At 36.9% G+C, this 27,581-nt stretch overlaps 1 pseudogene; it reads left to right on the forward strand.

Annotated features, from left to right (window-relative positions):
• Positions 1–11,067, forward strand: part of LOC102481670 (telomere length and silencing protein 1 homolog pseudogene) — a 162,637-nt pseudogene extending 151,570 nt beyond the window's left edge.
• Positions 11,068–27,581: the final 16,514 nt, after the last annotated feature.

Below are 27,581 nucleotides of genomic sequence, written 5' to 3' on the forward strand. Positions count from 1 at the left end.
TAAAATATTTTTGTTAGTTATGCATCAGATAAGGGACTGATAATCAGAATACACAAGGAACTCAAGCTCCTGTTGGAAAAAAAGATGATCAATCCTATTAAAAGATGGGAGAAAGAGTTGAAAAAACACTCTCTAAAGATGACATACGAATAGCCAAAAGGCATATGAAAAAATGCTCAACATCCCTCATTGTAAGGGAAATGCAGATCAAAACAACAATGAGGTACCTCCTAACCCCAGTCAGAATGACTAAGACTAAAAAAATAAAAAATGATAAGTGCTGGCAGGGGTGTGGTGAAAGGGGGACTCTCTTACACTGTTGGTGAGAATGTAAATAGGTCCAGCCACTGTGGGGAACAATTTAGAGATTCCTCAAAAATCTACAAATAGAACTATAATATGATCCAGCAATCCCACTCCTTGGTATCTACCCAAAGGACAGAAGAATACTTAATCAGAAAAGTGCTTGCACATTGATGTTTGTTTTGGCACTATTTCCAATTGCTAAGTCATAGAAACAACCCAAATGCTCACAAACAGATGAATGGATAGAAAAACTGTGGTAAATATACTCAATGGAATACTATTCAGCCCTAAAAAAAAAAAAAACAACAACAAAACCTTGGCTTTTGACAGCAAGTGGATGAATATGGAAGACTTACTGCTGAGTGAAGCAAGCCAGGCTATGAAGGAGAGACATTGTATGTCCCCACTTAATATATACTGAGTATCCACTCTCTATGACTGACACTAATTGACTAAAGGATATAGAAACACAGTATATTGATGTAAATACCAGATACAGTATGTGTGCAAGAGGAGGGTCTGAGGAAGGACATTTAGAAGAAAAATAGGGAGGCAAAGTATTGATGTCACAGGAAGGTGTGGTATCGTCTGTTGAGAATGTTTTGTGGTTTTGTCAACTGTATTGGGGAGAGATGCCCACCTATTGAAATATCCATTTTGTAAGACAAATAATAATGTGATTGAATGTATAAAATAAAATGAAATGAAAAATAAATAAATTAATAAAACATTTTTTTTATTTTAAAAAATAAAAATTAAAAAAAATTACTCTTCTGATTAAATGAGTGGTATCCTTAAACTCTTAAATATAGTACCAGAGTCTGACTCTGAGTATACCTCCTTAAGAGGTATGATTCTACTAGTTTTAGAGACATTTTATTTACTTATTTAGATTTTTGCCATGGAGTGTGGACACGCACCTGAGAGAGACAGAAAGGGAAAGTGAGAAATCAAACTCCATGAAGATATTCATGCCACAATCCCTTTGCATCCATTCTCTTCTCAGGATTTTGGGGATGCACACACAAGGGCCTGGACGGTTTTTCATGTCCCTGGGTCCAGGGCTCAAACCAGAGTTGGCCTTGTAGGATCCAGTGCCTTAACTAGCATTCCACTTGCTGGCCATCAGAATTTTATATCGAGGTAGTAAACTTTATTATTCATCTGCATACTGGGTGATCATTTGTGACACACATTTGTTGCTGAGAAACACATATGAAAATTTCAATGTGACTCCATTATTAGAAGGCCACCTGAGGGCCAGCAGGTGGCATGGTGGTTAAGGGTGCTGGACTCCCACATGGCCGAGTTCTGGACCAGGCAACTTATATTCTTACTTTCTCTCTCTCTCTCTCTCTCTCACACACACACACACACACACACATACATACACACACACACACACACACACTATCTCACTCTGTCCTTCAAATAAAAATAAACAAATAAATACAGTTAAATAAAAAATAATTCTGAAAAATAAAAGGAAGTCATCTGAGAAGGACACAGTCTGACCATTAATGAAGGCAAAATGCTTACATTGGTCTAAACGTATCTTCAGATTTCACTTCTCATAAGCTTTCACCCTTAGCTGCACCCTAATTCTCAGCTGGCTCATTTCCTCTTCCCTGGTTTCCATTGACTAAATATCTTTTCTAGGTTCTCTTTACCATCACAATTGTTACATATTTGTTATAAAATGCTTTTCTTATTGGCTAATATATTTATTTACTTGATATAACAGCAACCATAAAATGTCAATTCTGATAAATGATTTTCAGATCTCTGCATTCAAAGTTTTATCCATAATTAAGAAAGAAAATGGGGACCAGCAGTTGGCGTAATGGCTATGTCACTGAACTCCCATGTAGCTGACCGCGGTTCGAGTCCCAGACCCGGTGGCTTAAAACAAGCCAGGTGGGTGTGTATGCGTGCCCAAGATCCTAAGAGGAGAAAGGAGGAGAAGGGATTGCGGCATGCCATCCCCCCTGGGTGGTGTGATTTCTCACTTGCTATCTCTCTGTCGCTCTGGCGAATGCACGTGCCCTATAGCAAAAACTTCTCCAAAAAAAAAAAAAAAAAAGAAAATGAATTATTCTTCTACTCCCTGCCATCTACTTCTCCACTTTCATTGTTATTCATGCTAGTAAGAAAAATAAACATTTTTTTAAAAAAATGCTATTTACTCAAAAACAAAACTTCATAGAAAAATGGTTGTTCTTGTAATATAATCTTGGGAAGCTCTAACCTTCATACTTTGTTTCTTTCAAATGCACATATATCAAATAGCTATGATGAACTCTTTCTTCATCAGTAGTTTTATTTCATCTTGCTGTTATTATTAAGATTTATCAGGACCAGCAGGTGGCATGGTGGTTAAGGTGCTGGACACTCCCACATGACTGACTACGGTTCAAGTTCTAGACCTGGTAGCTTGCTTTCTCACTTTCTCTCTCTCTCTCTCTTTGTCTCTCTCTCTGGTCAAATTAAAATAAATGAATGAATAAATAAAATTAAATAAAATAAATCTAAAAATTTATCTTTGTTTTATAATCTTAAAATAGTATATTGTGTAATAGATGAAACAATAATATAATCTAAAATTTTGTGGTAATTCTCAGAGAGAGAGGAACATCCACACAGGTAAAATTTCAGGAAAAAAATCTCTGTGCTAATATCATTCAGAGATGAAGGATAAGATATAGGTAATAGATGTTCAAACTAATTAAACCTAATTGTACAAAATTTCCCATATGACTTGTTAGAATTATCTCATGTTGTGGTAACATATGGCACTGAAAGAAAAAGTGGTTATAATTACTTTCTATATTCCAAGATTTTTTATTTTAAATCTTCCTGTTCAAGAAATTTTGCCTTTGCTTCAGCAATCAGTCCTATAAAATATTCATACTTTGGGTGGAAAGGGAACATAGAACTCAATTTTTAAACATATTTATTGCCAATTTTAAAAATTGATGCAAAGAAATATTCTTAACTACTGACTAAACACAGAAATAATACATGCTCTTATCACATGAAAGAAAGTTGCTAACACTTTTTTTTTTCAAATATAGATTGTGTGTGCTTGCCTGAGAGAGACATACAAAGAGAGAATGACATGGAAAATAAGAAACTACCACCCAGGAAAATGACCATACCTCTTTCTCTTCTCCACATTCTTCTCTTGAGATTTGGAGCATGCGTGTACATGTGCCTGAGATATTTATTAAGCCTCTAGACCTGGGACTGAAAAGCTGGCCATGTGGATCCAGCCACCTTAACCATGCTTTCTGTTGGCCCCACACTTGGTTGGTTATTTGACGTACATTACAGAGCTCCAAAATGGGATGATGTGGGACCAGCAGTTGGCATAATGGCTATGTTGCAGAATTCCCACGTAGTAGATCACAGTGCAAGTCCCGGACCTGGTGGCCTAAACTCACGATAAGTGCATGTGCGTGTGTGCCCAAGATCCCAAGAGGATAATGGAGAAGGGATTGTGGTGTGGCCATCCCCCTTGGGGAGTGATTTCTTGCTTTCTGTCTCTCTGTCTCTGTCTTTCTGGCAAGTGCACACACCCTATAGCAAAAACCTCTCCCCTAAACACACACACAAAAAATGGGATGATGTAATAAGATTTCTTCTTCAATGAATATACATTAATATTGCTATCATTATTATCAATGGCTATATGCAAATCGGCTCTTTAGCCAGGATCATGTTGCTAGCACCGTAGATTATTTTGTTATGGATACCACTATTGGTTCATGTTTAGTTTATATCTGATAGTTTTCCTAAAACCCCTCATATCTCTTTGGTCAGCTTAAATCAATAAATGGCAAGAAGAATAGGATTATGATGATCAGCTAATGTAAAAACATTTGCAAAAAGGCTTTTATACACACACATTCTTTTATACCCTTCTAAAGCGCTTTGATTTATGTATTATTTGTTTAACTTTACGGATGTGAAAACTAATACTCAGAGGTAGTAAAAATAACATGCCTAAGCCATAGAGTTTATAAATGACAAAATGAATAACAAAACTCTAGCCTCTAATGTAATGTCTTTTGCCAATTTCAAAATCTACCAATGGTGTTAATCCGTGACTTCATATTATTCTGACCTATCTTGTGCATTTGTGAGTTAATAGTTCCAGTGTATGCTCCCACTCCTGCCTTTTTTCTGTACCAGAGTTTATCATACTTTTTCCAATAAAAATGTGCCCTTCTAGAGCCATATACTTCAAAAAGAAATGAATATGCATGAGAAACTAGATGTTGCTCTCTGCACTTGTAAATATCAAAATTTAATGTCTCCAAAGTGTGTCATATCAGTATTGCTGCCAGATCCACATAATAGATTAAAAGACAAGGCCAGAGAGGTAAGTTATAATAGAATTTGAACCAAGACCAGATGACAACTGCCCATGCTAAATTGATTTTTTTGCACATATCCCTGTATCTCAAGAGAAGTGAAAATATGGGCCATGACTAAGTATCAGTAGTTATTATTCAGAGAATGGCAGGGAAGATCAATATTCACATCTACATCTCTATCATTGGGTGGTCCTCAGGCCTTTTTCTTTTTAAAGGAGAGGAAGGTCATAGGCCTTTATGGAAAACAAGAAGTCATCATTAAATGAAAGCAAGTTATGGTCAGGCATTTCTGTATTGACTGTTGAATGGAATACTTCGGTAATTTAAGCTGGTATAAAGTTTCTCCTGTGGCATAAGAAAAGAAAATGATCAAAATCGCTGAATACCCGCATTACAAATCAGGATAATAGGCTTCTTGATAGTCACTGCTCAGTTCCTTTGTGCATGCATTTTGATGGCTATGAGACCCTATTTACTGCTGTGGGAAGAACCAAACTCCATGATATCTAGCAGAGAGTGCATGATAAGAGAGAGTTGATTGGTGGCAACACCGTTTGTGCTGTGTGCAGACTGATGGGAATGCTCAACTAACAATTGGAAGGAGACCATGGCACACAGCAGGCTTTCAGGTCCAGAAATGCCATGACTAGATTAAGAGCCATGTGCTAGACTCAGCATTAAGACAGCAAAGAATAAAACCAAATTTCATAAAACCAAAAAGGATTCAACAGAAATGTAAATGCTTGACAAAACAAAATACAACACCTTAGAAAGACTTTCAGAGAACTTCTGCATAACTAGAAAATTTAAGAGTGTGCTATTCCGAATGTTTGGCCCACATTCAAAAATTCTGTAACTCACTAGATAAAGACAAGATAAAGACAAAACAAAAGACTCTACACATACAATTTTCAATCTGCAGAAAATTGAGGAAACTGAAAACATTATCTAGTGAGGAGAAGAGATTTTATAAAGAGGAAAATTATATGACTAATAGCTGACTTCTCATTCTGAAACAAGGTAGGCCTAAGGCAATACAATAACACCTTTAGTGCTATAAGATAAAAAAATGTGAACTGGGACCAGCAGTTGGAGAAATCTATGTTGCCGGACTCCCATGTATCTGACTGCGGTTCAAGTCTTGGACCTGGTGGCTTAAACTCACGCCGGGTGCATGTGCGTGTATACCCGAGATACCAAGAGAAGAATGGAGGAGACGGGATTGCAGCATGGCCATCATCCCTGGGGGTGATTTCTCGCATTTTGTCTTGCTTTCTCTGTTTCTGGTGAGCGCACGTGCTCTATAGCCAAAAAAAAAAAAAAAAAAAAAAAAAAAAAAAAAAAAAAAAAAAAAAAAACTCTAAAAATAAATAAGTAAATAAAATAAATGTGAACCAAGAATAGTTCTATATCCAGAAAAAGAAATTTAAAAATATATTGAAAGATGCTTACAAATAAAAATTTAAGAAAGTTTATCTCTCAGAATCTCAGATTTCTTCTCTTTTCATTGCCCAAACTGTCTAATGAGTTTTGTTAGGTTAAAGAAAACATGATCAGACAAAAATCATGATTCTATAGGAAATAATAAAGTGGATCAGAAATGATTTTTATAAACTGTTTTTGTTAAAATTTTCTTAATTTCCTTGAAAGGTGAATATTAAAGCACAAATAATATCTCTGAAATGGGAAGTTTATTACATGTATAGACATGAAAATAGTGACACAAAAGTTATAGGTAATAAATGTAATTTTATTTTTTCAAGATTCTCATATTTTATGTAAAATAGCACTTTGCTAACTACAGATTGTAACAAGAAGGCTTACCATAGTTGCTACAACTGTAAAAATAATACAAAGAAGTACAGTGAAAAAATCAGTTGAAACATTAAACTGAAAGACTAAAAAAGAAACCATAATGAAAAGTAGGAAGACATCAGTAAAGGAGAAACACAAAACAAAGAACACTTAGAATACCAACACTGAATTTCTAATTCTACAATATTGAGAAATACAATATAAATCAACTAAACATTAGAATTTATAAACATACTTTCTCAGACTGAATTAAAAGTAAGAGCAGATAATATTCCCTCTACAAGAGACATGTAAAGAAGATATTGATAGGTCAAAAAATATAAAACATCATAAATATATAAACTTAATTAGGCATAAGTGATCCCTTTTTCTAGTGTTTGGTGTCCATCCTAACACTCTTTACTTCTATGCAATTGTATCTTTTTGCTTCTACTAATGAATAAGAATATATGGTATTTGTATTTTGGTGTCTTGCTTATTTCACTTGGTATTATTTCCTCCATTTTTATCAATATTCTGTTTCTCAATTTTTTAATTATTTTTCATACATTAAATCACTGTACATTATTTAGATTGTGGAGAGACTTTACCCAGCATGATTTCCACCTCAGTCCAGCCCAGTTGAGACTATTCTTATACAGGAGCTAACTTGGGGCTGCCAAGAAAACACTCAGCAATATCCTCTCCTTTTCTGACCTTCAGGTTAGTGTGGTTCCCTGCTGAGATGTTCCCTGCAGTGAGATGCTGAAAGGCTCAAGGTGTTCCAAAAGGTATCTACTCTGTCCCCTCTCTAGCCAAGTAAGCACACAGGCACATCCAGAAACGTTTTCAAATATGCCCACAGAAACAGAACTTTATTTTGGAGGAGGGATGCAGAGGCAGAGCACTGACAGGTTGGGGAGGTGTGGTGTTATCGGTTGAAGATACTTTGATCAACTGGACTGGGGAGAAATGTTCACATATTGAAATGTTCACTTTGTAAGCTAAATAATGTGATTGAATGTAAATAAAAACTTAAAAAATAAATTTTTAAAAAAGAAACATAACTTTATCAATTTCTATTTGTCACCTTTTTTCCCCTTTTTCTTTTTCTTTTTTTTTTTTTTTGAGAAATTTTTCACTATAGGGCATGTGCGCTCACCAGACAGACAGAGAGAAACAGAGAGACAGAAAGGGAGAAATCACCCCCCAGAGGGGATGACCACGCCGCAATCCCTTCTCCTCCATTCTCCTCTCGGGATCTTGGGCACACACGCACATGCGCCTGGCGTGGGTTTTAAGCCACTGGGTCCGGGACACGAACCATGGTCGACTACGTGGGAGTCCAGCGATATAGCCATTACGCTAACTGCTGGTCCCCCCCCTTTTTTCTTGAACTGACTCCTGAATTTATCTTTTCACACTAAGTATGCTTACAGTCTCTTAATCCATTCAGTCTTCCAGTGTTTCCTATTAATAATGAGATATTCAATTGATGTGCTTATTTTCTCCTGAGAATCTCCCATGGGGAATCCTCAATGCAGCAAGGTGTGGGGGGGGAGACTGGTCACACAAGAGCAGGTATCATTCCTCAAAGCACAAGCATGCTGTCATGTGTTTTTATTTATTTTTTTTTCCTTTTCTCTTCTTTTTTTTTTGGGAGAGGTTTTCCCTTTAGGGCATGTGTGCTCGCTAGAAAGACAGAGAGAAACAGAGAGACAGGAAGTGAGAAATCACCCCCGAGTGGGGATAGACACACTACCATCCCTTTTCCTCCATTCTCCTCTCTGGATCTTGGGCATGCACGCACATGCACCTGGTGAGAGTTTAAGCCACAGGATCCAGGACTCGAACCGTGGTCAACTACATGGGAGTTCAGCAACATAGCCATTACGCTAACTGCTAGTCCCATGCTGTCATGTTTTCAGGAAGGCCTGGCCTGACCATCAAACTCGAATAGCATCCTGGTCACCCTTTCTCACATGACTTTTATTTTACTTACTTGTTTCACTACTTAAGATTACTATATCCCTTTATTTCTTTACTGGCTCTTTTCTTGCTTCTTTTCTGTGTTTCCTCAGCTCTTACCCAATTCTCTGCTCCTCACTAAAATGTGAGCTCTAGAAAAGCAGAAGCTTGGCCCTGTTTGTCCATTTTCTACATACTCCCACCAGTACACAAACAGAGGATAGCTATATGATGAATATACAGGTTTTTCAACTTATTGATTATATTAAACTGAGATTTTCATTATAATTCCTTGTAACTTATGAATCTTTCTAGACAAAGCTCCCATTCTCAAAGTGTATTTGTATCTTAAAGTTCTCATTTTGACTGAAAAATAATTGCGAACAATCATTTACTCTGAATTACTGACTAGATTTAGCCACTCATCATCCTATAGTATTTTATTTTTGAAAATATGCAATTTGAAAACCTGCGTTTCTCTACCATCCCTAACATTTATTTATGTATATTGGGTGTTTGAAGGAATATGTGTAAAATCAGGGCAGGTTGAGAATAGTTAAGCCACAATATCATTCTTGAAGTTCAGGCTTCTGAGGAAACTCTCTCTTTAATTTCTAGCTATTCTCTTAGTATTTCAAAAAATACATATTTCATATTTCATATAGTAAACCTCACTTGTCATGAAAAGTCTAGGGACCAAACTAATCCTGAAACTAACTCAGCTTTAAGACTAAGATATTACTTTTTTCAATTATAAAAATATTTCCATCAAAACTTCTGAGAAAATTTTTTAAAGAAGTATTTTATTTAACTTTATTTATTTTAATTTGACTAGAGATGGAGAGAGAGAGAGAGAGAGAGAGAGAGAAGATGAGAAAGCAAGTCACCAGATGGGGAACTTGAACCATGGTTGGTCAATTGAGAGTCCAGCACTCTTAACCACCACACCACCTGCCGGCCCCAAGAGGAATTTTTGAAAGATGAAAGTCTTCTATAATTAGGAGAGATATAGGGATAGAGTAAGGTCTTTTTCTTTTTTCTTCTAAAAACATTTAGAATGTTTTATATCACAGTACAATTTAGGACTGTTGCACCGTTCTAGCAAAATATACTGCTTTCCTGTATCACAACATTCTAGTTCAACATCATTACAAAATGAAAGTGAGTATTACAAAACATCTCTTAAAGAAACTTATTTTTAAAATAGCTCCATAAAAGTGTGTAATTACATATAGTTACAATCATCGATATTCACTTTTTAACACTTTAAAAATTAATATACCTTCACTACGGCATTTCATCCCCTGTAAACGAGCTATTGATCGGATTAGTTTACTTACTAACTCCAGTAATTCCCACTCCAGTACACAAAGTTTTGAGAAAGTATTCCTACTTGTTGATAATGATATGAGTCATGATAACAGTTAACATGTTTCGAAGGGATGCCCCTGGCTCTTTGCTAAGGACTGGGCTTGTATACTTCAATTCTTACAATCTTGAGGGCAAGATTTTCTACCCCTTTTATGTCAGTAGAAGCTATGTTCTTGAGACCAAAAGTCAGAAGAAAACCAGAACCAATACTCAGGAAAGAATTAGGATTAGGAGTTGGAAAAATGCTCAGTGGAGGCCTATGAGAGCTACAGAGAAGTCATAAGAAAAGCCACAAATGTAACCAAGAAATATCAAAAGACAGTTCGCCTCCATCGCACCCAGGAAATTGATACTTGTAACCTCATTTTAAATTAATTCAGTCTCTGTGCCATGGTGCAGTGACTGGACTACAGGGCTGGTACCAACATGCAGGTCACCGGGAAAACTTCGCTGGTGCTTGGCCAATTAGGAGTTGGAGGAAGATGAACAGGATTTACTAGAGTTTTGATTAAAACTGGAAAAGACCAAAGAGGTGTAGAACTCGAGGAAGAGACCAATGAGGTGAGTGCTGTGGTCCTGCTGGTGGGAGAGAAGGTACAAGAGACTACTCCAGTGGACTATCCCTTTCAGATGAAGACGGGCTGTAAGATGGACCTGAAGAATCTGAAAGAATAGGGCAAAAATAGGATTAATGCAGAGGAAGACCTCCACTTAGAAACCAACCAAAGGGATGAGGATGCAGAAGTGATTAAATACATCGAAAGGAAGCTGAAAAGGGATCATAGAACATGAGGAACAGAAAGTGAAGCCACAGAACACAGAAGACTGTCTGATGAACTTCCAGAAACCATCTATGTCTCCTCAGCAGACACCAAAGATCTGCTTTCCAATCAGACACTGAGTGACATCCCCTAGGTGGACCTCAGTATCAATGCTAAAATAAAAAGCATCATTTCTATGGAGGATGCCAAAGCTTACCTGCTGGCAGAGCAACAGAACAAGACAACAGAAAGATGTCCCTTGTGCCCAGCAACATGGCTGATACTATGCTAACATAACCAGTTTTACCACAAGGAGTTCAATGCCCCCATTCAGAGAAAGAAAATCCAAAAGCCCAGCCCTTGGAATGAGGGACATAGAGAATGCAGAGCCCAAGTGGTCCCCTCCTAGCCTCAAGCATTCTGCTAACTGGAAGGCTGCTGATGACTATCACTATGAGAAGTCCAAGAAGAAAAACAGGCAATACTGAGAAGAGCAGAAGGAATGTGAATAGCACCTTCCCCTCTCCCACCCCTTGAGAAAGTCTTCCTGGATTTATTGCAGAATGACTATCCATGTTCTCAGTGTTTTAAAAAACAGGCCAATAGTGACAGTAAAGGATAGTTTATTAAGCCAAAGTGAAAGTATACCCCCAAGACCCAAGATAAGGCTGAGCAAAAGAGAGAGAGTGGCTTAAGAGCCCCAGCAAGGTCATTCATTGAGCTTGTAATTCCTTTGCCAGTTGCTCATTGGCTGGGCCTACTAATTGCTTTCATCCCATTGGCTATAACTCAAATATGGCTGGGCCCACTGATTTATCTTAGCTATATCAAGTATGACTGGGCCCACTGATTTATCTCACTGACTATTAGCTATACTTCTTCCACTGAAAAATTCCTATCTACATTATGTGGTGGTGTGTGTGGGTTTTTTTTTTCTGCCCTGAGGGGGTTTTGTAACTAACCCCATAGACAGATGCCCCAGCTCCCTTACCCACTTCATTTTCTAGCTGTCTTCTTGCTTTATTTTCTCCTTGAGAGGCATGATCCCCATAAATCCTTTTAGTGAGTTGGAGGTGAATGGTCCATCTTCTCTAACTGCTTCATGCCAAAAGTGGTGTTTCTCCTACTCATCAGGGATCACAGAACCGTCACCCTATCTGATCTAGGTAGGAGAATAGGGCCAGGGGCAGGTTGCTGAGATAGTCCTGAGGTGTGTTGTTGAGAGAGTTGTTCTTTGTGTTGGATGATTTGCAGGAGGATTCAGTGGAGTTTCCAAGGTGTTAGTATTCTTATTACATGATCATTTGTAATTTTATAACCTCTAAGAAGAGATCAACGTGATTGAGAGATTTAAGAGACAGGGCCCCCCCAAAAAAAATTAACTGCCCTTCCTATTAGCATGTTCTTAGTCCATTCAGTTATTTGAAAATTCTACAAATACTGTATATTTATTAACTGGAAAGGTGCTCTCTTCCTCATATTTAGGATGAGGAGTCATTGTGCTAGTGGCCTACAGATTAACAGGAATAGGACAGTTGTGTATTGCCCTGAGAATAAAGGTAAACAAAACCAATAGTCTTCAGCCAAATTTATGTTGGAGAAATTTAAGAGATGATGGGTCAATTCTAAGGTTTTATATGAATAGCTGGCATCTAAAATTTTTTCAATAGATGGTCTTTTTTGTTTTTTTCCTATGATGCTGTTTGCATATAAACCAAAGTTCAAAAGAACTACTATAGAGTTTCCCACATCAATACTTATTTCAGCTGGGGGTTGGTTTATTTTCGAAGAGAAGTTTAAAATCTTCCAGTGGCTCATAGTCAGAAGTTGTTTCTTCTTGGGGGGAGGGGCTGTCATTGCCATTTTCGTTTTTCTGTAATGAGAGGGGTGCAAGCTTCACCCTGGAAAGATAAATGCAGCTATATAATTCTATTTTTACTGCTTTTTCTTCAATCAGGATTTTCCCTTTCAAAAGCAAAAAGAAATTGGGGGTCTAGATGAAAAAGGATGGGAAAAAATTGCAACTTTAAGGTCCAGTATAAAGTACCACCCAGTATTCCCCAAATCTGATGTAAGGTGTAAGTGTCTGCCACCAGGGGTTGAATAGGGACCACTGCATCATTAATAATCCTTAAGTCTTAGTCATTCCTCAGTTGGCTGAAGTACTGATAGTATAGGAATATTTCAGGGAGCCTGGCAAGGTTTTAGTAGCTCAAATTTAAAAAATTCTTTACAGTGGGTTTAAGTCCCCTCCTGGATTTGGGTCTTATTAGGTATTATTTAAGAAGAAGGAATTAGGAAGGATCTTTGAGTTGTATCCTCAGATGGGATGCTGTTATTGCTCTTCCTGGTTGCCAGAATATCAGGCCATGGTATTGACTTTTTCACTTATATGATCTGATATACAATTAGAATTTTGAAGGATCAATATCCTTGAAGTCCTGTATTTATATTAGAGGATGGATCTCAAATTGGTTAATATATCTCTTCTCATAAGAAAAGCTGGGCAACTGGGAACTATTAGAAATTCTTGTGAGAATACTTGGTCTCGAATTGGCATACAAAGGGAGGGATGAAATAACTTATATTATTTCTTCCCTCCACTTCCATAACTACTGTGGTTCACAAGGATGTCCTTCCCTATAAAGAAGGGATAACCAAGTAGGTCCTATATCTAAATGAAATAAAATCAACATACCCATGATGTCCAGAGTTATCCAGGGTTTATTAATGGTTATGATGACTTCTCTGGACAGGGGCATAAAGGATCTCCTTGGGCTTCTTCAGTTATCAGTTTCTTTCCCTTGACTTATGAGGCCTTTTGCTGGCCATTGTCCCTTTGGCAAGAGTAGACAGTCAACTTTACAATACCAGGGATTATTTCTCCTACAGTGGCATTGATAGCAGGACACAAACCAACAAGATGCTGTCTTTTGCCCAAAATCCAGTCTTTTTAACTTGAAGCAGGAATCTGGAGGCTTTTCTGTCTGGTTATGGGTAAAGTCTTGGATAATTTGTGGTTATCAAGGGCTTTGCCAATTGTGACAGCCATAAACTTGGTTTGTCATTTTTCTTTGTTCTGCTCTCTTTACCACCTCAAGATTCCTATTGTTAAATGTCATGAAGGCTGCATCAAATAGAAAGACAGACTGTGCTGAGGTCCCATCTTTAGATTTTGAAGCTTTTGCCTGATGTCTGGGGCAGATGGGCTAATGAAGTTTTGTCCCAAAAGAGCTCTTCCCTCTAGAGAAGTAGGGTCCAGATCAGTATATCTTCTAAATTCCTCTTCTAATCTGTCATAGAAGTCAACAGGGTTTCCATCTTTTTTTTTTCCTACACAAGTGTTAGTTTGTCATAGTTTACAGGTTTCTGTATCCCACACACATTCTTGCTGAGAGAACCTCCAGGAATTTAGCTTTTTATTTCCGTTAAGGTGTTATAATCCTATTGATGGTCAGTTGTAGGGATAGTCTTTCCCCCTGGAAAATTTCCTTGTGTGATCCTAGAAAATGCAGCATCCACTTCTTTGTATGCTGTGCCTAAAATCCATTCCTTTGGAATAAGGGTACAACGGGTAGCCAGAATAAACTGTGAGTTCTTCCAAAATAGATCAAAAGCCAGGGTCAAAGTCTGGAATCCATCTGTAAATTTACTGGGGTCCTCAGAATATTTTTCCAACTTTTCTCTGCATTGTTGAATTATCAGTAATGTCAAAAGGGACTTGGACTCTGATTGGGGCCTCTTGTTCAGCTATTTGTGTTAGGGGGTAGAGGATCCTGCTTTAAGTATGTGTTTATAATCTCTTCCTTCTGTTCCCTTTGTGGTGGACATAGCTGTGCTTGGGGGAAGAAGGCAAGGAGTGGCATAGAGGGGAAATACATTCTCTTGGGTGTCCCATTGGGATTTATCTCAAGGGATCATCTATTATATCCACATATGGTTGAGGATTTAGTGAAGGGATTTGGCTGCCCTATCTGCAAAGCAAAGGGTCTTTGTAAAGAGTCATAAAGGTCTGGACATATGAAACTTCAGACCACTTTTCTTATCTTCTACATAGCAAATCTAGCAGCAAGATAGTGTGATTAATGATCCCATTTAGTGGCCATAATTCTTGATTCCCAAGTTTATATTGAGGCCAAGTTTTATTGAAGAAAAAAAAGTTTTTTTTTTTTTTTTTTTAACGTTATTAGGGTCAAAATTTTCTCAATAGTTAAAGGTATAGCCAAGGGGTGGGGGGTATGCCCAGGGAATTATATAGTTATTTCCCATGCCTTTTATAAAGAAAAGGAGCAAACAATGACATATGAGGAAGGAATAGAAAAACCTAGGACAAGAGCCCTGCCTAGGACATCCCCTTAGTCAGTGGATAACTCTGAGGGAACAAGCTAGATATCCTTAGATAATGTCCCTATGAGAACTGCTAGATGCCAAGCAACCTCAGTCAGACTGAGATTTCAGGAACCTTGGAGTCCTTCTGAGAGCTATGACCTATTCTTCCTTTGGTTCTGCCTTGGAGAAGGAGCACACAAAAGCAAGCATAAGAATAACATATCTATCAAGCAAGGCTTTGAGGCAACAGTAGGACAGGTTTTCTTAAGAATTATTTTACTTAGCCTCATTTATTATTTATTTAAATTTGACCAAAGAGATAGAGAATGAGAGAGGGAGGGAGGGAGGGAGGGAGGGAGGAAGAGAGAGAGAGAGAGAGAGAATTAGAAAGCTATAGGAAGTAATCCAAAAGACTGCAAATGGGGAAACCAGTGATTTTTCTTCAACAGGGTTAGTGTAGCCTTCAGAGGGCAGACAGTACCTAGCTCAGGATAGCATTGAGGGCTAAGCTGGAGTGTCCCAGGGCTTAAGGAAGAAACCAGTAAGAAAACAATTTATAGCCTTAAATTGGGTATGATTATAGGTGTGTTCTTCCCAGAAATGACTAAGAAAATATTGGGGGTGTAGAGATAGCAGCCACAGACAAGGTACATATTTCCCTGCTCTTATATAGGGTTTTTCTTGATAGGCTTAGTTGATTATTTTCCAAGAAATTTTCCTTGCAAAATTCTGCAGAAATAACATCCCTTTTATTTATATTCCCAAGTTGGCTGCCTTTGCTTTACAGAATAAAACAATTTCTTCTCTAGAGAACATTCCTTTCATATCAGAGTAGGCTGAACATGGAGATAGATGGCCATAGTGAGAAAGGAGGGACTCTCTAATTGCTGAAAATCTGAGATATGAGAAGCGACTGAGAGACTGGGACTGCACCATTTGGAATCAGGATGGTGCCTGGTAGGACTTGAGATGCACCTGGAAAGACCACTGTCTAGCCTTCAGGTTCATCATGTCCTCACTGTAAGGTATTAACATGCTAGGTGATAATCCTTTCTACATCATGACAGTTTAGAACAACAATGGCAATGATAGAATCTACCTTAATAAAGTCAGAAAATGGAAAGGGCAGTCGTTTCAGAAAAGCCATTGCCTTTTCTCTTCAGGAAGCAGTTTTCCTTTTCCTACCAAAACTGCTCACTCACCTCTCTTCAGGTGGCTGTTACAGCTGTGGAGCTGTCTATTCTCTGCACTTTAATGAACTTGTGTTCACTCTCCTTCAATGGCTCACCCTTGAATTCTTTCCTGCACAAAATCAAGCATTCTCACATCCCAGATAGGGACTCCCTTGGTTGAGTCTCCCTGGCAACAATAATACTTCTAATAAAATGGAGTGGGGGAAGAGGGTGACACCCAATGTACAGATTCTTAGAGCTTTCTAACAGGAGCCGATGAGTCTTTGTTAGGGGAATGGAGTAAGCAAAAGCAGCAGACTATAAGTGCCATGATTAGAAAAAAGAGGAAAGCCATAAGCTAGACTACCAAATGTCACAAAGGTAAAGATTTGCAGAAAAGAAAATATCACCACATTCTAAAATTTTAAGAGAAATGCCATGGGGGGAAGGGCTTTTACTACTATGTGCCTATATGACATGCAGCCTTACCTTCTGCTGGCCCGGAATAGCCTAGTGTCCAGGGTTGTGTTCATGCTATCCTAACATAAGAAACTTCTTTTTGTGTGTAGCAGGGGCCCAAATGGCTTTTAAGTGTCTGTCCCATGCCCACTCAAGTGTGGCTTTTCAGTGGCTGAAGGAGACAAGAAAAGAGAAGAGTCTCTGATCCTTAAGGGCTTCAGGCCTTAAAGAGTTGATCCAGAGGTGGTTTCTAGCCCTTTATGAGCATTGCCCATATCAAGAACTATCAATCCCACCTTGGTTGGCCCACTGTGGCTGAGAAACCCAATGGTAATAAAGATGAAAATGACAGGGAACCAGCAGTTAGCATAATGGCTATGTCGCTGGACTCCCACATAGTTGACCGCGGTTCGCGTACTGGACCTGGTGGCTTAAAACTCACACCGGGCGCGTGTGCATGTGTGCCCAAGATCCCGAGAGGAGAATGGAGGAGAAGGGATTGCGGCATGACCATCCCCTCTGGGGGGTGATTTCTCGCTTTCTGTCTCTATGTCTCTGTCTGGCGAGTGCACGCACCCTATAGTGAAAACCTCTCCGAAAAAACAAACAAACAAACATGAAAATGACAAAGATTAAGATACAGAGTAGAGGGTGTTCCGAGTTATGAGCTTACCTCTATGACTTGGCTTGCCACAATACGTGTTGCAGGTGTCCAGGTTCTTGGTGTTTCAGACAAAGAGTTGAATAAAATGCACTAATAGTGAAAGTAAAGGATAGTTTAAGCAAAAGCAAAAGTATATATACTCTTGAAAAATAGGAGCAGTCTGAGCACAAATGAAGAGTAGTTTAAGGACCTCAGCAATTGCGTTCCATGGGACTTATAATTCCTTCACTGACTGGTCATTGGCTGGATTCACTAAATGCTTTCATCCCTTTGGCTGTAAAGCAAATATGGCAGGGCCCACAGATTCATCTCATTAGCCATATCAAATGTAGCTGGACCCACTGATTCATCAGGTTAACTATATCAAATGTGGCTGGGGCCACTGATTTATCTTATTAGTGTATCTTATCAAGTGTAACTAGGTCCACTAATTTATCCCATTGGCTATCAGCTAGACATCCCCCATTGAAAAATTCCCACCTACATTACCCTGAGTGTGGAATTTTTTGCCCTGATTGGTATTGCTAACTAGCTACATTGGCAGATCCCCTAGCCCCTTTATCTGCTTCCATTTTTTAGCTTTCTTGTTGCCTCAAACTGGCACCTGCTCATCTGACTAAACAATTCCAAAATCAGACAATTAGTCCTGTTGCTTACCTGCTGGGATTTTCAAGCCCTAACTTTGTAATTTTTTGAAACAAAACAATGTGTAGTTTTTCACCTTGAGGGCAAGGTGAAAACTCTTGTGAGAGTTATTAAATCTAGTTTGCAAATACGTGGACTTTCTCTTAGTGTTTGTTCTGGGTCAGGAGGAACAGCTGTGTGTTTATGGTGATACTACCTTTTAGATTGTGCTTTTGTTATGTATGCAACCATGTCCTCTACCCTCAGATATTTACTGTGAGGGTCAGAAATGCATTCCTATTGTTTAGAGTAAGTCCAGCTGAGAGCAGAAAATTCTAGGGTAGGAGAAAAAGACAGAGCGGTGTGCTAAGGAAACTGAAACAGAAGGATCACAAGTTAAAACCCAGCCTGGGCAGCATAGTGAAAACTTATCTTAAAAAAAAAAAAAATTGGTATGTGATCAGGCAAAAAAGTATTTTCCGACTTTATCAAAATCACTTTTGCTGTCATAAAAAATATTAGATATCTTATCAGTTTTAGAGTTTGTTCAATATAAAGTGAATCCAAGAAAAAGAAAAAAAAGAAAAATAATTTAGTCATGAATCAGTGAAACTCCATGTTAAAAACCTAGAACTGTGTATATAAATCAGATACAGATTTCTCCTTATGAAGCTGGTGGTCTGACACATAACCAGAATCAGTCTGAGCCAATGACATCACAGACTGGTGAACCAACATGGTTGTTTCCATAGAACTCAAGATCAATATTAGGAGACTATTTGTCGACATATAGGCTCTTGAAAAACTAAGTTCTCTTTTGTTTAGGATATTACAACGAATTGAATGGTTTTCCCAAAAGACTGCATGCTTTGTTGTTAAGCGAAAATAATGTTTGAAGTATCAATCACATTCTCTCACAGATCTTTAAGTTAAAAAGACACTAGAATTAATTGGAAGATAAAAGTCAATGAAAGATATTTTTCCTCCTCATGTCAATTACATAATCATCAAAAGGTACTTCACTGGTAACTGATACAAACCAGTCACACATACTTTAAGATTTATCTTTTATTTATTCTTCAAGGGCTTAAAAATACCTTTAAATCAAATTATTTCAGATCAACTGAAGTTTCATTAGTGTGCTTCTTAACTACAATTCATGATTTATAGACCCCATTTCATACTAAACCTCTCCTAACCTGTTTCCACGGTAGAAGGATTTAATAACGAACTAATAAAGTATCGTATATTTACCTTATAGAGACTTGAATAATTGTGTGTGTGTGTGTTTAAGAAAAGTTGAAAAATATGACAAGTAGGAAAATCTCACCAAGTATAGTAAGATATAGGCCTTAAACCCTGAAGTGCATGCATTGCCAGGAGGACATTGATTACATAAGGGCAAGCTGACAGATATTTTGATTTCCTTTTTGTCTTGAAAGTGACACAAAACTGCATTCATGAAGCAAAGGTGGAAAAGTTATTTTTCCCATAAAGATTTCTCATCTTTTAGAATTTTGTTGGAAAAGTTAGCCTCCCCACAATCATTTAGACATTTATTTTACTTTTCTTAACCTTGAATTTATTCTGTTAGAGTCACAAAATCTAACAAAGTAACCTAAACAAATTTGTTGCAAACAAGTCTTTGACATGCAAAATGGATTTTTGTTTTGCCCTACCTAGATCTTATGTTTCATTATTATTAAAAATGTCAGTAATATTTTGCCTGCCGGGAAAACAGATTTTCCTTCAATTTTTCAATCTTATTCAAAACCCCTTATTGAATATTTTATAAGTTGCAGCAGATCTTTGTTATTGCTTTTTAAAATTACAAACTCGGAAGCCTATGTTGGCATTTTGCTAAATGGTTTTTGCACATGTAGACTTGTTGAGCACTTAGAAGGAAAAAAAAAATGAGAAAACCATTCTTGGATGATTATAATCTTTCATGTGACCTTCAGAATAAGAAACTGTAGGGCTTCATCAAGCCGCCAAGCTGTGTTCCTCCAAAGCCCATCACATATTCAGTTCATGAGTTCTTTCACTCTGCAACACATAGGCCACCAAATACTTAATTATCATCATTCTCTCCTTCTGTCACCTCCTCCTGCTCCAAATTCATGCAATATTGAGAACCTATTGACTAGGGTCATGTAGAGACAATTTATGTGCTGAAAGTCTTCTGTATTTCATTTTGCTTTGCCTGTTGATTTACTATGAATTTATAAATCTTCACTGCATGTTCTCAGAGTTATAAGGCTGCTGTAAGAATTGTTAGATTTGCAATGGAGAGTAATTAAGGAGGGCTCAAGGGAAAAATGAAACAAATAATTTGAGAAAAGGAAATAAGTAGAAGAACACAGAGATGTCAGAAATATCAATTCAGATATATAAATATTATGCAATAATGTTTAGCAAAATCTAAGGCAGCAAATGAGGAAAGATACATGGGTTACCACCAATACTTATTCTGTAGGTAGACCTATACATAAATTTTGATATAAATTTATAATCATATGTACTTTCATGATTATATATAAATAGTTCTTAAAAAACATGTAATCAGGATTGATAGGTGACATTTGCATTGGATTCCCACACAGCTTACCATGGTTTGAGTCCCAGACCCCGTGGCTTGAAAATTATGCTTCGCACATGTATGGGGGCCCAAAATCTCAAAAGGAGAATGGAAGAGAAGGGATGGCAGCATGGCCATACCCCCTGGAAGAGAGAGAGTTCTCACTTTCTCTCTCTCCCTCTCTCTCTCTCTCTCTCTCTCTCTCTAGAATAAGCTCAAAGGCCCTTTGGCAAAAATTTTTAAAAAATTAAAAATTTTCAAAAAAGCATGTATTCATACTCATATCTCTAATTTCATTTTAATAGCACAGAATTTGATTCACATTCTAGCTTTCCACAATTTTAACTTTCTTTTCATACACAAGGGAGCCTAACTCTTTTTTTTTTTGGAGAGGTTTTCGCTATAAGGGCGTGTGCGCTCGCCAGACAGACAGAGACATAGAGACAGAAAGTGAGAAATCACCCCCCAGGGGGGATGGTCACGCCGCAATCCCTTCTCCTCCATTCTCCTCTCGGGATCTTGGGCACGCACACACACGCACCCAGTGTGAGTTTTAAGCCACCAGATTCAGGACATGAACTGCGGTCAACTACATGGGAGTCCAGCGACATAGCCATTACACTAACTGCTGGTTCCCAAGGAAGCCTAACTCTTGATAGTCTCAATACTTTCATTATATGCTCAGATCTAAATTACACATGAAATCATTCCATGATGCCCAACACATACCATTGTAATAAATAAACTAACTAGAGTCATCATTTTTAAAACATGCTTTTTGATTTTAGTCTTAGGTCATATTGTTGAAATACTGTGTTCAAGAATTATTCCCCACAAACTTGTTTATATTTTTCATTTTAAATATAGTGAAATTTTTGTGTTTCTGATTATAGTTTATTTTCTCCCAAATCCTTGATGATTTTATAATTCACCTTTTCAAGTATATAAAATAGAACATAGTTCCAAAGCCAAAGTTATTTTAAAATGGTATGCTCATAGAAGTCTTATGACTCAGTTTCCTTCTATCTCAATCCTCTCCCTGCATCCATTTGATGTTTGTTTTCACTCATCTTTCCACCTAGTCCTCATACATGTCCTGTATGTAGCCAATCTCATGCATTTCTGATTTGTCCTGTTTGTATTTCTTTTTGACTAAGTAGATATATACATCTTCTTTGTCCTTGGATATTTTTTTTCTGTAAAAGATAACATGCATAGGTATTCTTTTGTATTTCGCTGTTTACAATCATAAATATATCCAGAAAAGCACTAATATCATTTCATGGAGACCTTCCTCCCTTTGAGAAAGCCTCACAGTTCTACACTGAGATTATGTACTAGAGTGAATTGAATTACTCTTCTATATAGAACATTTCTTTTTATCACTATTTACAAGCAATGTTTCAATGAATAAGTGTGTGTGTGTGTGTGTGTGTGTGTGTGTGTGTGTGTGTGAATTGTTGAAGGTGTATTTTTTGGATCAATCCCTATCAAGTAAATGTATCTTCCCCCAAATAATGTATCATGTACCCATAGTTCAGGCAATAAAATAATAGAAATACTGTCATGTCTTTATGTAGTTACAGAATTAATAAAAATTATATATGAATAAGATTTTACCTAATAGATTTAAAATAATTTGTGTCATAGTTTTATTAATAAAGCCAAACATTTTAATAATTAAATTCACGCAACAAGAACTATTCGATGAGGAAGAAATGTAGTGGCATGAAGGCTGCATAATATTGCTCAGATCATATCTATAATTAATTACTTTCTTCCTAAACATTAGCTTTTACTTGCCTCTTCACTGTCTGCAAACATACTTATTTCAATATTTTGTAATTATTTTATTATGACATAATTTTCATACATTAAAATTAATCAATCTTGGGAACCAGCAGTTAACGTAATGGCTATGTCGCTGGACTCCCACGTAGTCGACCACGGTTCACATCCCAGACCCAGTGGCTTAAAACTCACGCCGGGCACGTGTGCATGCGTGCCCAAGATTCTGAGAGGAGAATGGAAGAGAAGGGATTGAGGCGTGACCATCCACCCTGGGGGGTGATTTCTTGCTTTCTGTCTCTATGTCTCTCTCTGTCTGTCTGGCGAGCGCACTCCCCCTATCGTGAAAAACCTCTCCAAAAAAAAAAAAATTAATCTTAAATTTGGAGATGATAAGTCTCAACATATGTATACATTTATGTAACCATAATAACAACCACAGTATATTTCAATTTTCTGAAACAGTTTCATGTCCCTGGTAGTCAATTTACTGTTTATTTAGTCAGTTCTTAGCAACAACCTTCTTTCTGTTATCTTATTACTTTTCTTTCTAGAATTTTCTATAAATTAAAGTATAATGATGATAATGTATTATTTTGTTTGGTGCTTCTTTTGTTTTCTTTTGAATCACCAGAGACTACATGCATTTACCAGAGAGAAAGAGAGAGAGAGAGAGCAAACTCCCTCCCCTAAAATGGGCCATAGTCATGCCCATCATTACTCCATTATTTCATCATGTCAGGATTTAGGGAATAGATGCGCATATACCTGACATGTTTTCCAAGCATCCTGGACTCAGACACGAGCCTTGGTCAGTCTTATAGAATATGGCTTTTTTTTAAAAGAGATTTCTGATATAGGATGTGTGCTCTTGCCAGAGAGACAGAGAGACAGAAAGTGAGAAATCACCCCCGGGGGGTGACCACACAGCAATCCCTTCTCTTCCATTCTCCTCTTGGGATCTCGGGTACACATGCACATGCTCCCAACTTGAATTTGAAGCTACCAGGTCTGGGACTCTAATCGTGATCATCTACATGGGAGTCTAGCAACATAACCATTGTGCCATCTGCTGGTCCCATGCTCTTGCTTTTTATGAGCAATATTTAACCACTACACTGTGGGACCAGTCCTGTGTATCACTTCTTTCATTTAGGATAATGCTTTTAAGATTATTCCATACTATTGTATTATTTTTTCATTTTTTATTTATTTATTTTTACAATAGGGAACATAAGTTGCTGGAGAGAGACAGTGAGAAATCACCCCATAGAGGGGATGGCCATGGCACAATCCCTTCTCCTCCTGCAATTTTGGGCACATACACACATACCTGCACACATGCATACACCTGGCATGGTTTCAAGCTGCCAGATCTGGGACTGACACTATAGTCAGCCATGTGAAAGTCCAGCACCTCAACCACCACATCATCTGATGGCCTTGCTTTATTCCTTTATGTTCATTTGAAATCCATTGCATAGATAAATCACAATTTATCTATTTATCAGTTGATAAAAATTTGCGGTACTGCCAGTTTCTAGCCATTTTAAATATCTTCTATAAATTATCACATATTGGGGCCAGCAGATGGTCTGGTGGTTAAGGTGCTGGACTCCCACATGGATGACTAAGCTTCAAGCCCCAAACCCAGCAGCTTAAAAATCACATTGGGTTTATGTTCATGCATTCCCAAAATCACAAGAGGAGAGTTAAGGAGAGGGTATTGTGGCATGGCCAACCTCTCTTGGGAGTGATTTCTTACTTTCCCTCTCCCTGTATCTTTCTGTCTCTCACATATTACTTTTAGATGCACTCTTTCACTTAAGACTGAAATTATTGTCACATAGTAAATAAATGGTTAACTTTTTAAGAAGCTTCCAAAAAGCTTTCCAAAGTGGCTATAACATTTTGTATTACCACCATCAAAGTCAGAATTTCATATCAATATTTAGTATTACCATTTTTAAGTTAAGTAATTTGAGCGGGTTTGTGGAGATAGCTCATTGTGCTTTTCATTTGTATTTCCATAATGATGTTGAACATCTTTGTATATTGTTGTTTTCCCAATATTTTAAAGTTATTTGTTCATTAATATATTGAGTTTTCTTTTTTAGTACTGAGTTATAAGAGTTTGTTATGATGAGATATTAGTCTTTTATCAAATATATGTTTTCTGAATAAATTTTTACAATCTGGTGCTTTTGTATTCTGACTACCCTTTTCATTTTGTTGAAAAAGTCTTCAATGAGTAATTTTATAAAATATATGTAGCATTCTTTTCTATCTTTGCCTAAACTAAATCACTAGGAATTGCCCTCATGGTTTTTTTTAGAAGTTTTTCTGTTTTAATTCTTAAATTTTGATTTTGACCTATTAGTATTTGAGGAGTTGTAAAAATTGTTTTGTTTATTCTTCAAATTAGGTGACAAGTGAAGTTTTATTTTTCTTTTGTAATATGTATGTAGATTTATTCTACCACACTTGGAATAATTCTTGTCAATTATTGAACTGTGCATGTACTGCCTAATCTTTGCTGTGTACTCTTTAGAATTATCTGGTCTATGTCTACCTGTATTACACAACATCAATTACTTTGATCATAGTAGCTTTATAGTGTGTTTTCAAATCAGGTACTACAAGTCCTCCAACTTTGTTCTTTTTCAAATCAGTTTGTCAATGTTTACTTTTATATTTTTATATAAATTCGGAATCATCTAGTCAGTGGTATTATGATTATTAGACATCTTAACAATAGAGTTGTCTTGTCCATGAACATGGTATATCTCTAAATGTGATTAATTTTAGGTATCAATTTGACTGTACCATGTGGTACTTAGATATCTGTTCAAATATTATTTGCAGTGTATCTGTGAGAATGTTTTTTAATGAAATTAATATTTGAATTAGTAGACTGAGTAGAGCAGATTATTATCCTTAATGTAGATGAAATTAATCTAATTAGTTAGAAGCCTGAAAAGAATACAAAGGATAAATAAGGGAGAACTCCTCCTACTAGACTTCCTTAGGCTGAAACACCAGTTTTTCATGCCTTTGGACTGCAATTCACACATAGACTTTTCCTAAATCATAATCATACTTCAGGTTGAAACTACACATTTAACATTCTTCACTCTTATAAACTTGGATTAAGAATTACATCAGCTCTTCTGGATTTCAAGCTTGCTGAATATAGATCTTTGAACTTTTCAGCCTCCATAATTATGTGGGCCAATTACTTATAATCTCTCTTTCTCTCCCTGTGAGTAGACTTTTTAAAATTCTAGGAAAAATTGGAAATAAAAAATAAACATATAAACTTCATTTTTCAACACAAGTTCTATTAAGTTTAATATACTTTAGTATGCATTGATACCAGTCATTTAGTTCAGTCCCAAAAAACTGAGAACTCTTTGAAATTAACCATGTCAATGCAGTCTTTTTAATGTCATCACATGAATAAAAATGAGTACACTTAAACTTTTTTTTTTTTTTCGTGGAGAGGTTTTTGCCGTAGGGCATGTGCGCTCACCAGACAGACAGAGAGAGAGAGAGAGAGATAGAAAGCGAGAAATCACCCCCAGGGGGGATGGCCACACTGCAATCCCTTCTCCTCCATTCTCCTTTTGGGATCTTGGGCACGCACGCACACGGCCCAGTGTGAGTTTTAAGCCACTGGGTCCAGGACGTGAACCGCGGTCGACTATGTGGGAGTCCAGCGAAATAGCCATTACGCTAACTGCTGGTCCCATACATTTTTAAAGATTATAAAAATAAGTTAGAAGGAACCAAATCAGGACTGTAAAGTGAAAGCCTAATGATTTTCCATTGAAACACTCACAAAATTCCCCTCATTTGGTAAATGAGAAGGAATTTTATCATGTTAGTTAAAGACTCTCTGGTAAAGCCCTTCTGAGCATTTTTCTGCTAAAACTCTAGTTAACATTCTCAAAACACTCTTTGAATAAGCAGGTGATGACATTCTTTGGCCATCCAGGAAGTCAACAAGTAAAATACCTTCAGCATCCCCCCAAAATTGTTGCCATAACTGTTGTTCTTGACCAGTTTGCTTTAACTGGACCACTTCCACTTTTTGGTGGTCACTGTTTGATTGTACTTTGTGTTCAGAACCCTTCTGATAAAGCCATGTGTTATCTCCTGTTACAATTCTTTGAAGAAACACTTTAATAGTATCTTTATCCCACTTAAAATTTCCATTGAAAGCTCTGCTCTTTTATGTAGCTGATCTGGGTACACCAACTGTCTCAACTTTAATTTTTCAGTCAGTTTTGTAAGCTGAACCAATTGAAATGTCTACAGCATTGGCTATCGTTTCAACTACTAATTTTCAGTTTTTTAAATTGGAGCACAAACAAGTTTAATAATTTTTTTCTTGTAAATTGATGTGCACAGTCTGTGGCTGAAGATATAATTTTCAATATAATTTCATCTTTACTTTTAAATTATTTATTTAATTGCATCCATTACTTGTTTTTTTTTTTTTTTTTTCTCATTTTGCTATAGGGGACTTGAGCTCACCAGAGTCAGAGAAAGAGAAAGAATGAAAGTGAGAAATTAAGCCACCAGGTCTGGGACTCAAATTCTTTTTGACATATGGGAATTCAGCACCTTAATAGCCATGCCACCTGCTGATTCCATCATTATTTAATCTCCTAAAAGCGAAGCAAGCCAAATAATGTAAGAGAAGCATTGAATATCCTCACTCAATAGATATTGAATGTTGGCACTCTATGGCAGAAAATGGATGATTGGAATTTATAAAAGCATGGAAAGCAATGATGATACTGGAGACATTAGAGGGGGAGGGGGGAAATGGGGGAAGGTGAGAGGGAGGGAATCAAGGGAAAGAAGAAATAAGTAAAACACTTAAGGGACACTAAATGGAAAGAAATCAGTTGATTATAATGTCTATGGTAATGTATTTAGACCAATATACTCTGTTATACATGATGGGAAAATTCATTTGGCATGCTATAATGATATACAGTGATTAAATGTAAAATAAATAAATATATAAATAAATAAATAAAATTTAAATTTAAAAAATCTTAAAAGAGGTTATCATTTATGAACTTCTGATTTATTTGGGCATTGTTCTCATAAATTTTTCATAAAGCATCAATGATTTTACCATTTTCCTACCATATACTGGCATTTGTTTTTGTTTCAATGTTAACTGAATCTTTCTTGTTCTGGTATGGGCTTTTTCAAACTGACATCTTATCCTTCTTCGTGTCTCAAATTAGATACTGTTTACATCTCTTATAACAAGTTAGTACAAGTTTCAATGCAAAATTTTTTTTGAAATATATTCATAGTTTATTTCATAATCTACTTTTTTTATAAACTTTTTAAGATCCCATGAAC

This window comes from Tupaia chinensis, unplaced genomic scaffold, assembly GCF_000334495.1.
Source record: "Tupaia chinensis unplaced genomic scaffold, TupChi_1.0 Scaffold000308_1, whole genome shotgun sequence".
Lineage (NCBI taxonomy): Eukaryota > Metazoa > Chordata > Mammalia > Scandentia > Tupaiidae > Tupaia > Tupaia belangeri.